This window comes from Manis javanica, chromosome 14 (assembly GCF_040802235.1).
Source record: "Manis javanica isolate MJ-LG chromosome 14, MJ_LKY, whole genome shotgun sequence".
Classification (NCBI taxonomy): Eukaryota; Metazoa; Chordata; class Mammalia; order Pholidota; family Manidae; genus Manis; species Manis javanica.
Genome location: NC_133169.1, coordinates 74,236,344 through 74,248,014, shown reverse-complemented (window position 1 = coordinate 74,248,014; position 11,671 = coordinate 74,236,344). Strand labels below are relative to the sequence as shown.

Sequence of the window (11,671 nt, the reverse complement as noted above, 5' to 3'; positions counted from 1 at the left end):
AAAATGAAAAAGACTTGATGTATGAACTTTTACATATCTATAAATCTCTTTTCTTTTAACAAGGGTAAAAGACCATTATTGCTTTTATTTGGCAAATGATTGTTTAGTTTTGTTTAGCTCTAATGCAGGGATTCCTAACTTGTTTTCTGCCATGAGCCTCTCTGGATATCTGTTGATGCCTACAGACCCCTTTGAAGAATTTTGTTTCGAGAGCATTAAAAACACCACATATAGGTCTACAAATAAAAACAATAATCTATAATTGCAGTTACCTAAATATTAAGTCAAATTTGTGATATGGTAATACATGCACTTCTTATTGATGCATTAATTATGGTCTAGCAGCCAGGCTACTACCTACAATAATTTTGAAGTAGTGATACACAAGAACAGTATTTCAGGTATCTGTAACAATTTTGATTGGTATGAATGAATATATCTGTAATTTCCACTGGAAATAAAGACACAGTTGTTTACTACTATGGCTTGTTGTCTACATTCTTAAATGAAGGAAATTTATAAATTTCAGATAGAGGTTAGTGCAAATAAAGATACAATTAGTCTCTTCCAGGTCCACAGGCTCTGTGAATTCCATCCGTAGACATCCTTGAGGATCGGTGGGCCACAATTTGACAAAATCTGCCTGAAGCACCCTCACTTCAATGTCTTCCTTCCCTCTGAGCTTCGTTTCATGAACTGTGAATTTTAATGAGCTCAAGAAAAGGATTTCTGTGCATCAGCCACCCTGTAACAAGTGGATGTCATCGTCCTTCCGTGGGGAACACTTCTAGGCTCCCTATGAAATTCCAGAAACTATAATGATGAGTCTCTGACCCTCAGGGAGTTTGAATTATTCAGGAACATACTGATTCATTGTCTTTGAAACTTTTCTAAACAACACTGAAGTATATCTACTAAATACAAAAAAAAAAGTTTATTCTCCCTCCCCTCGTCCACTCCCTTGCCGAGATGGAAATCACTGTTGCCAATGCATTTATGTATGATGTATACCTCTTAATTCTCTGACCTTCATATGTCAGTGGGAACATGGATATATTATCATACTTAGCAGTAACTGGGAAAAAAGAAAGTACTCAACTTATTTCAGCAAGTTTGATATCTTCTGGTTGAAGCCCCCAAAGATTAGCAATATTTTCTCTCACATGCAAAAAATCTCAGGAAAGTTCGCTCAGACCCATGGGTCAGATGCCAACTTTTGGTCCAGTCACTTGACAGGGATGCATGTAGAGTTGTTACCTGGCTGTTTCTACAGCAACCATGTAAATGCATGGGTTGAGCAGTTTTGTTCTTCAAAAAGAACCTAGCAGCTTGCCTCCACTAACATCCTTTAGAAGGCTGAAGTCTCCTCCACCTGAAACAGAATGGAGACCTACATGGGAAAATGAGAGCACTAGGCTACCCTCTTCCTCTGTGATAAACAAGGACTCATTCTCTTTTAAAATACTTGTAGTGTTACCTTCTCTGAATAAAAAGTAATGCACAAAAGGCTGAGAATTGGGAGACATCTTTTTAAGTGCAGTAAAGTGGTAAAGCATCTCCCATTTCTTCAAGAAACCTTCTGTCAACTCTCCGGGTGGCACTTTCTGCAATTTCCTTTGACCATCAGGGTTTGAACATTTAAGTCAGTTGTCATCGCCCTTGACTACACATTAGCATCACCTGGGGAGCCTTTAGAACTACTCATGCCCTGTCCCACCTCCAGAGATTCTGACATGGTTGATTTGGGATATGCCCTGGTTATGCGTGTTTTTTTTTTAAATATCCTCAGGTGATTCTCACATTCAACAAAAGTTGAGACCCACTGACTTAGGTTGTCCTCATATTCTTTTTAGTTACAGAAATAATGCATAAATATATTCTTGTTAATTATTTCAAGCACAGTTCTTAATTTTTAAAACATTCTTCAAAGTACATAGAATAAGGTTTTAACTCTGCCATGCCGCAGAATCACCTGGGAAGCATATTTAACATGCAGAATCTCATGCCTGGGAGTTGGGATATACGAATGTGTGTTTTTTACAAGCTCCCCCCTTTTCCTTTTTTATAAAAGCTTTCATTTTGAAGCAAGTTTATAGAAGAGTTGCAGAGTACTCTCCTATACCCTTCAGCTGGCTTCAAGCATCTTATGTAATGGTGGTACACTTAATCAAAATGAAGAAATTAACACTACTCAAATACTATTAATTAAACTACAGCCTTTATTTGGATTTCATTTTTTTTAATACTGTCTTTTTTCTGTTCCAGGATCCAATCTAGGATACCATGTTACATTTAGTTGTCATTTCTCTTTAGTCTTCCTTGACCTGTAACAGTACTTTGGTCTTATCTTTCATGCCCCTGACACATTGAAGACTATTTATTAGTTATCCTCTGTCTCGCCTGAGGGTTTCAGCACTGGGCAAGTTCACTCAGGATTTGATGAGACTGAAAAACGGCAATGGAATGTTGTGAGTAAAGGGGTTTATACCCAGCTTTATTCTCGAGGTGGAAGGTCAAGCACTAGAATCCTGTCCTTCTCCAGAGACGTCGGCATACAGCAAGCCAGTCTCTGTCTCTGGGCCTCTCTGCTACCTTGTAGCCCCAGAGCACTGGGTAGAGCTCTTTATATAGGGTCAGTGATAGCCCACTGCCAACATGTGTGCAAGCAGGTGCTTGCAAGCATTGCATGTGCACAGTGGGCAAATATATCCGGGTCAGATGAAGATCCTGGCCATAGGAACTTCCATTTTTCCCCACACTCCACACCTCCAGGATTCTTGCCTCACGATCTATGCACCCTCAACCTTCCATGATGGACCCTGTGCAAAAAACCTGGAGCATTGTAACAAGATTCCACAATAGCAACAGAGGATACAACAATACGCAAACAACAAAATTATGATGCAGACAACAATAACAAAAATATAATAATCCTCAAACCTGAGGAGATCAGTTGCCACCAACTGGTCATACCAGCCATATTCACACCAGTTCTACTCAGATAAGTTCATGACTCACACTTTCTGTGCTCACCCAGCAAGCAGCAGTTCTTGCTAGGGTGCCTGCCCAATTCACACTGTAACTGTAAGGGTGATAACACATGTTTTAATGACACCAACATAGGCAAGTCTTGTCCATCAGGTAGGATACATGCAAGTATGTGGTCCTGTGATAGGACTGTGGCAGGAAGGGTGTCCCATCTGGGTCTAGTATACCATACCTTTACCCCTCTTCCCATGGGGGTTACTGAGGGGTCCATATATAGTGCTACTGGAGGCACAGGAGCTCATCCTTCCCCACCATGGTCTTTTTTAATACTGTGAGGATAGCCAACCCATGGCTCCTGCCACCTTGTGGGCTTATTGTTTCTCTAAGGATCTTCCAATCTCATGGAGGGTCCCTATCACTGCTCCAGGCATCACCTCCACCTCCCCCAAGTCCCAGGGAGGGGCCCACCCCTTTAGGAATAAAACCACCTTGGCCCACAGGTCCACTTGGGGATACCTAAATTCCTCCTCATCCGTAAGGGATTCCTGCAGTATTTCTCCAGCCAAATAAGGGCAGTCTGCTGAAGCACCCCTCCCAATGAGGGCAGCTTGTGCCATTTTTTGGTCCATAGTGAATCCTGCCAGCTTCACCAAATGTCTTGCCTGAGGGTTTCAGCCCTGGGCAATTTCACTCTGGATTCAGTGAGACTGAAAAATGACAATGTTGAGGGTAAAAGGATTTACACCCAATTTTATTCTTGTGGTGGCAGATCAAATGCTAGAATCCTATCTGCCTCTGGGGCAGTCTGCATGCAGCAAGCTGGTCTCTGCCTCCAGGCCTCTCTGATGACTCGCAGCACCAGAGCACTGGGCAGAGCTCTTTATGTAGAGTCAATAATACCTCCCTGTCAGTATGTGTGCAAGCGTGTGCCTGTGAGTATTGCATGTGCACAGTGCGTGAGTATATCAGGGTCAGGTGAGGATCCTGGCCACAGCAACTTCCATTTTCCCTACATCCCTCAATATATAATGCAAAGGAATTTAAAGAGAAATCTCCTTTTACCCTCATCTCCACATCCTACCACCTTCCTCACCCTTGAGGTAACTACTGATAAAACTTCCGTGTCCTTCCAGTTTTTTCTTTTTTAAATAAATACCCATACCAACACACACATTATATAAAAATATAAATATCTGGGGACAACTTGCTTTTATTTATGTAACAGTTTAATTTGGTTATCTTTTATGATAGTATGTAGAATGTTTAATTTAACATTCAATATGTTAAGTTAACTTAGTATGCCCTGGAAAGGATAAAGTGTGTTTTACATAGAAAAACTTCTGCTGTAGTTGACATTCAAAGCAGCAAAACCCAAATCTGAGGGGATGGTAATGTAAGGAACACATTTTTCTGATTTTGTGTCAAAATGCTCATACAAATCTGGGAAATGGATGTCACACAACAGAAGAATATACTGACTTTATCATAAACTTTTCTTTATTTGAACTCAAGTGTTTTAAATATAAATAAAAGAAAAAAATCGCAGGCTAGAGATGAAGACTTGTTCAACTGGATACTCTTTGAGAGATAGGAATCCTTTGTTAGTTCCTCAAAAAGTCATTCAAATTCCTGTTGTCCCCCCTTTTCCATGTATTTAGTGGATTTGGCTAATTTTACAATACTGTTGCGATAAAATGTTTTAAAGAAATTGCTTTTATAGGAAGACTTTGAATACACTTGAATTTGAATTTTAAAAATCTTGTTTCACTGAGAACAGAGGAAACAGCATTTTAATCATATTGGTTGGAGCAGGAATATATATGGCCTCCTCAAGAAGACAAAATTGTATTGAGGTTATATGCAGTTACGATATCAGAAGAAAAGTATTTTTCCAATTCTAGCTTGTTGTTTCTCTGGTGTATTCAGTATTTGAAGAGGGGTTTGATATAAAAAATAAAGTCCACTCCTCGGCAGGTGACACATCGAACAGCCTGTTCTGTCACTGGGAAGTCATCTGGTCAGCAATTAGGCTGAACAATCGGGACAAAGACAGCCCCACTGTGATAACTCACGGCATTCGGGTTCTCCCATTCTGGCCTTGAAACAAATATACATATTGTAATTAACAAATAAAGTGCTTTATTAAAAAAATAGATCTCGGTCCAGGCTCATCACTTTGGGTCCTTATTGTACAACATGGTGGTCCTATGAGATTAAGTTTATAGATTTGATCCTTAAATGGCTTTAATCATCTTTCCGTCGAGAAAGCCTCTTTTCTACAGGCATGGGCAGTTCTCCTAACCTTAGCCAACTTTTATGCAAATCTATTCCTGAACCAGTCAAGGTTCTCAAGAAAAAGTAAACCAAAAAAGATGAGTGGATGGGTGGCTAGCTATAGATACAAACACAAAGAAATTTAAGAAATTGACTCACACGAATTGGAAGGTCCAGCAAGTCCAAAATTTGTACAGCAATCAGACCTGCTTGAAACTCAGATAGATGCTGCAGTCCTGAGACAGAATTTCTTCCTTGGAAACCTCAGATTTTGCTCTTAATGCCTTCAACTGTAAATGAGGCCCACCACATATCAAGGGCAATCTCCTTTACTTAAAGCCAAATGATTGTAGATATTAACCACATGTACAGAAAATGTTCACAGCAACACCTAGATTGCTGTTTGAGTAAAAGGGAACTATAGTCAAGCTGACACATAAAATTAACTACTACAGTTCCCTTGTTAAAAAGAGCAGAATAAAGCTTAACAGGGTGTCTAATAAATGCTAAAATAGCTGCCCCTGCTGGAAAATGCAGAACATATTCCTAATAATGGTGGTCAATATTTTTAGATGTATTTTAGCAAATACTTTTATATATTGCTAATGTTGAAAATACCACTAATATTAATACATCATTAATATACTAGAGTGTCAACAATCAGAGGCACATATACACAATGGAATAATATTCAGCCATAAGAAGAAAACAAATCCTACCATTTGCAACAACATGGATGGAGCTAGAGAGTGTTATGCTCAGTGAAATAAGTCAGGCGGAGAAAGACAAGTACCAAATGATTTCCCTCATTTGCGGAGTATAACAACAAAGCAAAACAAGGAACAAAACAGCAGCAGACTCACAGACTCCAAGAAGGACTAGTGGTTACCAAAGGGGAGGGGTGGGGAAGGGTGGGTACGGGGAGAGGGAGGGAAAAGGGGTTAAGGGGTATAATGATTGGCACACATGGTGGGGGAGGATCATGGGGAAGACAGTGTAGCACAGAGAAGGCAAATAGTGACTCTGAGACATCTTACTTCACTGGTGGGCAGTGACTGCAGTGGGGTATGGAGGGCACGATAACATGGGCCAGTGTAGTAACCACATTGTTTTTCTTTGTGAAACCTTCATCAAAGTATACATCAATAATATCTTAATAAAAAATATATATTAAAAAAATAAAAATAGATACAACATGTGCCAATAACTTACCCTGAGGGCAGAACATGACCCAATTCACACAGGAGGATGAAATACAAGCCACCACAACACAATGTGTTTTCATCGTTTAAGTCTGTTCAAACAGGGCTGGTGTTTTAGAAACTGGTGACAACCCAACAACATAGAAAATGAGAGCTTTTTACATTTTCCTCAGACAATGGCAACTCTTGCAGCACTGTGGCTTTAAAATTGTTTGTGAAAGTAACAGACTTTTGCGAGTTGTCCTCACTACCTCACTAAAACCCAGTGCTCTCAGTCAAGGTCAGATAGACCCACCAAGGGAGCTGGCAATTGTCAAATCACCAATGACAAAATGATGGGCCAAAAAGGGGCAAAACTGGGACAAGTTCCATCACCCTGGCTTGCCCCTCCCCTCTTGCTTGCTCTGTGGGACTGAACACCCTGTAAGCCCAGGAGGGCAGCTTTGAAACACCCTCTTTTGTAGGTACCCTGCTTTTTTCTTAGGAGTCCACCTTCTCTTTCAAATTTTCTTCCTTGATGGAAGTTTCCAGGCCTTAATAAGCCACAAGAGCAAAAGGGCCCAGCATTTGGAGCATTCATTGCCTGATGCTGAGGAGTTTAGGACCCTGTATGTATGGCCCACTATTGTAGCTCACTGCCTGGCAGGGTTCCTGACCCATCACAGACATTCAGTAATATTCAAGTGCTTAAGTGAAATAAGGGTGTGTGTGTTTAATCTGAATCAGAGGATGGTAGCTTTGACAATAGTCCAGGTTTTTCCCCACTACTTCCAATTCCTGCCAACTAATGGGTTAATGGGGCTAATGATGTCAATTATAGTCCTTTTTACCTCTTTTGGAAGGACAAATTAGCAAGCACAGTCACCGTTATTACACTGCACTCTGACTTACTGTGGGTAATTTTGCAACATTTCCAGAATCTCTCCCCTGGCCTTAGTACACCTCCACATCAATAGGTGATTATGGGGAGTGAGTGAGAGCGCGTCTGGACCAGGGAGGTTGGGTGGGGCTCCTTTTCTTCTGCAGCCGGGTCACGAGATACGTGAACGAGCAGAAGTGGATGACTGCTTGCAAGCACTAAAAGGGTTTCTCCCAATTTATTTCTCCCTTTGACTGATTTTGGTTTCAAAGGTATTTTGCCCCGGGCTGAGAAGGTGTACCCCCTGGGAGTCATACTTACAACAGCAGAGCAGCTCAGGCAACAAGAAATCCCCCCTCTGCCCCCCACAAGTTCTGCTTATATTACAGACAGCATGGGTCTTCTCTTTTCACTGAGGAGGAAAGGGCTGAATTTATTTATTTTTTTTGCCTTTCCTGGATTTGGCTTCTATTGTGGGAAGGTGGAAGAAGAGAATGAGCTGGGTTCAACCCTCACCTGCACAGGCACTGGTAGTCTGGGCTAGACCTAGAGCCTGCTCCCCATCCTTACGGAGAACTGAGTGGCAGTGTGTTAAAGCTGGCAAGGTGCTGAGAAAGCTTCATGTCCACTTTGGTGGTTTTACTGAGGATGAAACAGATGTTCTGATGGATAAGGAATTCTCTGGTCAGCCATAGCAGCAGCAGGACAGGAAACTGAGTCTCTGGGCCCCACATGAGTGGTTCGGAGTCTCTTTCTTCCTATTACCTGGCATGGCAGTCCTCATTCAGGTATTCTGAAGTTTTTGTGCCAACTTGAGATTTCAAACACCCATGGAATCCTGGCTATGTGATGTGGTGGTTGTGGTTTTCCTTCTGGATACAGGAAAGTTGAAAAGCAGAGTGACTGGAGACAAATTAACATAATTATATATTTTCTGTCCTGGAAAGATGTTAGGGAAGAAAATAAAGTCGCAGAAAAATGCATAGCAATCAAGCCTATTTTGTGCACATGAATCTTAAAAAATGGGTCTGAAGTGAATTGTTAAAAGTGGCTCCCTCTAGGACATGAGTGAAACTGGATAGTGGGACATGAGGGGGACTTTCATATTTTTATGCGCAATGCTATTCTATGGTATTGTTTTTACAGTGAAAACATAATCACATATTTCATTAGTAACATGATAAAAGTTACTTGGATTCAACCAAAGACGAGTATGTAGAATACAAAAAGGACTCTCAAAACTCAACAATAACCAATCCAATTAGAAAATGCACAGAAGACATGACAGACGTTTCACTGTCATCCAGATGACACAGCACTTGAAAAGATGTGCAAAGTCATTAGATAAAAGAAAAATAAAATTAAAACTACAATTAGATGCCATAACCTAGCTATCAGCATGGCTAAAATAAAGAATTGAGAAAATACCAAATTCTAACAAAGATGTAGAAAAACTGGACCCCACTGCTGACAAGAAGATAAACTAGTGTAGCTGCACTCCGAAGTCTTTTGCCAATTTCTTACGAAGTTAAACTTTATGATTCAGCAATTGTACTCTTAGGTATTTATTCCAAAGAAACGAAAACTTCTGTTCACGATAAAATGAATGCTTATAGCAGCTTTATTCATAATAGCAAAACACTGGAAATGGCCCAGGACCCTTTGATGGGTGAAGGGCTGAAGGCACTGAGGTGCATACATACCGTGGAATATTCTGGTACATGCAATAACTTGGGTGACTCTCCCAGGAACTGTGCTGAGTGAAAAAAGCCAACCCCAAAAGATTACATAAAGTATGATTCCATTTATGGAATGTTTTTGAAATAACAAAGTTTTAGAAATGAAGAACAGATCGGTGGTTGCCAGCACTGAGGGGTGGGGAGGGTTGGAAGGGCTGGGTGTGGTCCTAAAAAGACAACCCAGGGCTCCTTGTGGTGGTGGAACTGTCTTGCATTTTGACTGTGGTTGTGGACACATGAATTTACATGTGATGAAACTGGATACAACTAAATACACACACAGTGCAAGCATAAGTGCAGTAATTGGAATATGACTGGCAGATTGTACATCCTGTCACTATCCTGGTTGTGGGATGGTTCTATAATTTTGAAAGATGTTGTCATGGAAGAAAACTGGGTAAAGGGTACATGTGATCTCTCTGCATCATTTCTTACAACTGCATGTGAACCCACAATTATCTCAGTTAAACTTTTAATTAAAAAATTAACATATGGACGTATTTGAATATATCGGTCAACCCCTTGCCTGTCAAGCTGCAGGCAGAGGGTGGCTGCAGATCCCCTTCCCTGCCTCTAGAGGGTGAGGCATCCTTCTACCTTCCCAGGAGACACTACCCTCCTAAACACGTTTACCTTGTTTTTTCCCCAAGCACAAAAGGGAGGACAGGCACTGATATTATCTCAGTGAATTAATTTCTGTAACCATAAAATCTGATCTGGTTTCAGGTCTAAATCAGAGGCTCTCAGCCCTGGCTGCAGATCAGAATCATCTCTAGTGCTTTAATGACTTGCCAGTGCCAGCACCCCTTCCCGCACTGATTAAATCAGTCTTGGGGATGAGATCTATGCATAGTTTTTTTTTGGTGCTTAAGCTCTCCAGACAATTCTATTGGGCAGCCAGGGTTGAGACCCAGCGGTCAGAGTGCTTATTACAATGATGACTTTTAAAATGCCAGCCCAAGGCCACGATTCTCAGCACCCCAGCCTACACTGCTGGGGTCAGAAGGATGAGCTTTCAGGGGCTCATTTTCCCTCTGCAGTCAAAGCTAACTTGGTGTGGGAACCTTGAGAAGAGAGCATGCTCAGGAGCAGGCCAGGAGGGAGAGTTCTAGCATGCACACAAGCATGCTCAGTATTCCCCAGGCTGTGTACTTGACTGAGCTCCTCCACACACACAGGGCTGAAGCTCTGCCAGTTTTCTCTGCTGGCCGCTTCTGAGGCTGCCAAGAGGCTGAGCAAACTGTGGGCAGAACATTAGCCATAATGAGGTTGTAGCAGGAATGGGAGAGGGCAGGGGAGGCAAAAGTCCTGGGGCAATAAAATCTTGTGGCTCACTCTGCCTCTGACGGAGAGTCTGCAGCCACGCCACTGAAGACACTGGAACCTCTCTGCAGTTCTGGGCAACATCAGGGAGGTAAACAGGGCCTGGGGACTAACCTCAGTGTCTCCAGAGTAGAAAAGAGGCTGGGAATTTTGTGGCCCCTGCAGCATCCTTCCTGATAGGGTACACTTGTAGGGTGGGTACTTGCTTACAGACAGCCCCAGAGGTGATACAAAGCAAAACTCACTTAACAACTCCGGTGTACAACTCACATCCAGCAATTAGCATCTGGAAGGAAAACAGAGCTATGAAAAACTCTGTGTGATTATATCATAAATACCACGAGAATTTCTCAAACAACCCAAGCAAATTCCTCAGACTGCTAAAAGCCAAGCACAGAGAAGTAACAGCTTTCTGGCCATTGGTGCTTTCCTTCCACGGTTATTCATGAATTTCAGACATTTTCTTGATTGTTCTAGAGATTAGTAAAGTTAGTTTCTCCTGCAATCCAACTGTGTCCCATTATCCACAGTTGTTACCATTCAGATTGTGTTCCTAGGCTACTAAGGAACCATTAAACAGTTTCCAAAAAGCCACATACTGCTTGATACCCGTATGCATTGTGTTCACAGAATCCCAAGTGGTTATGAAAACAGCTGCTGTTCATCTACACACTGGTCCTCTCCTATGTTTAAATGCTGTGCATCATTTGGAGAAGAGAAGAAAATAATAAAGTTATTTTCTCTCACTCATTTTCTTTATTTCCAATTGCAATCACTCCTGCAGAGGCACCTCTTTCCGTAAGAAGTCACTGCCGAGGGAGATGAAAGACTGAGAAGTGGCTGGTACCCAGATGCTTGCTGCTGGCTAGGCTGAGCACATGCTCTGGGATTCCTCACGGACTTGATTCCTAACTTCTTTATCTCTCCTCTCTCCTCAGTTTTGACTAAAAGTGATGACACAGTTTTTCTTTCCCCAAATCTTTGTGAAACATCAGTTGAGGCTGTAGTGGATTCCTGCTTTTAGGCCAAAGGTGCTCAGATCTTAAGCTTTAAGATTTAAAAGATCAGCTTCTGGGGTAGACAACCATGTTATATGACCAAGTCCCAGTAGCAATTCTGGACATCAAGGTTCTGCCTTTGGTGGCAGTACTCTGTGTGTATTGTCGCATATTGTTGCCAGAACAAATTAATACAACTCACAGGTCTGCTGGGAGAGCAATACTGGGAAACCCACGTGCGGAGCTCTCTGACCAGATTCTAATCTGTACCTTTTCATTGTGATAAAT

At 41.7% G+C, this 11,671-nt stretch overlaps 1 long non-coding RNA gene across 1 annotated transcript in view; it reads right to left on the bottom strand.

Moving 5' to 3' along the window:
* Positions 1-3: 3 nt before the first annotated feature.
* LOC118967508 (uncharacterized) overlaps positions 4-11,671 on the bottom strand; it is a 37,079-nt gene continuing 25,411 nt past the window's right edge. Inside the window, exons 3-5 of the long non-coding RNA XR_005054602.2 lie at positions 10,631-10,671; positions 9,027-9,079; positions 4-8,226 (exon numbers count right to left, since the gene is read on the bottom strand). This is a non-coding gene — a long non-coding RNA (uncharacterized lncRNA). The remainder of the gene's footprint in view (positions 8,227-9,026; positions 9,080-10,630; positions 10,672-11,671) is intronic.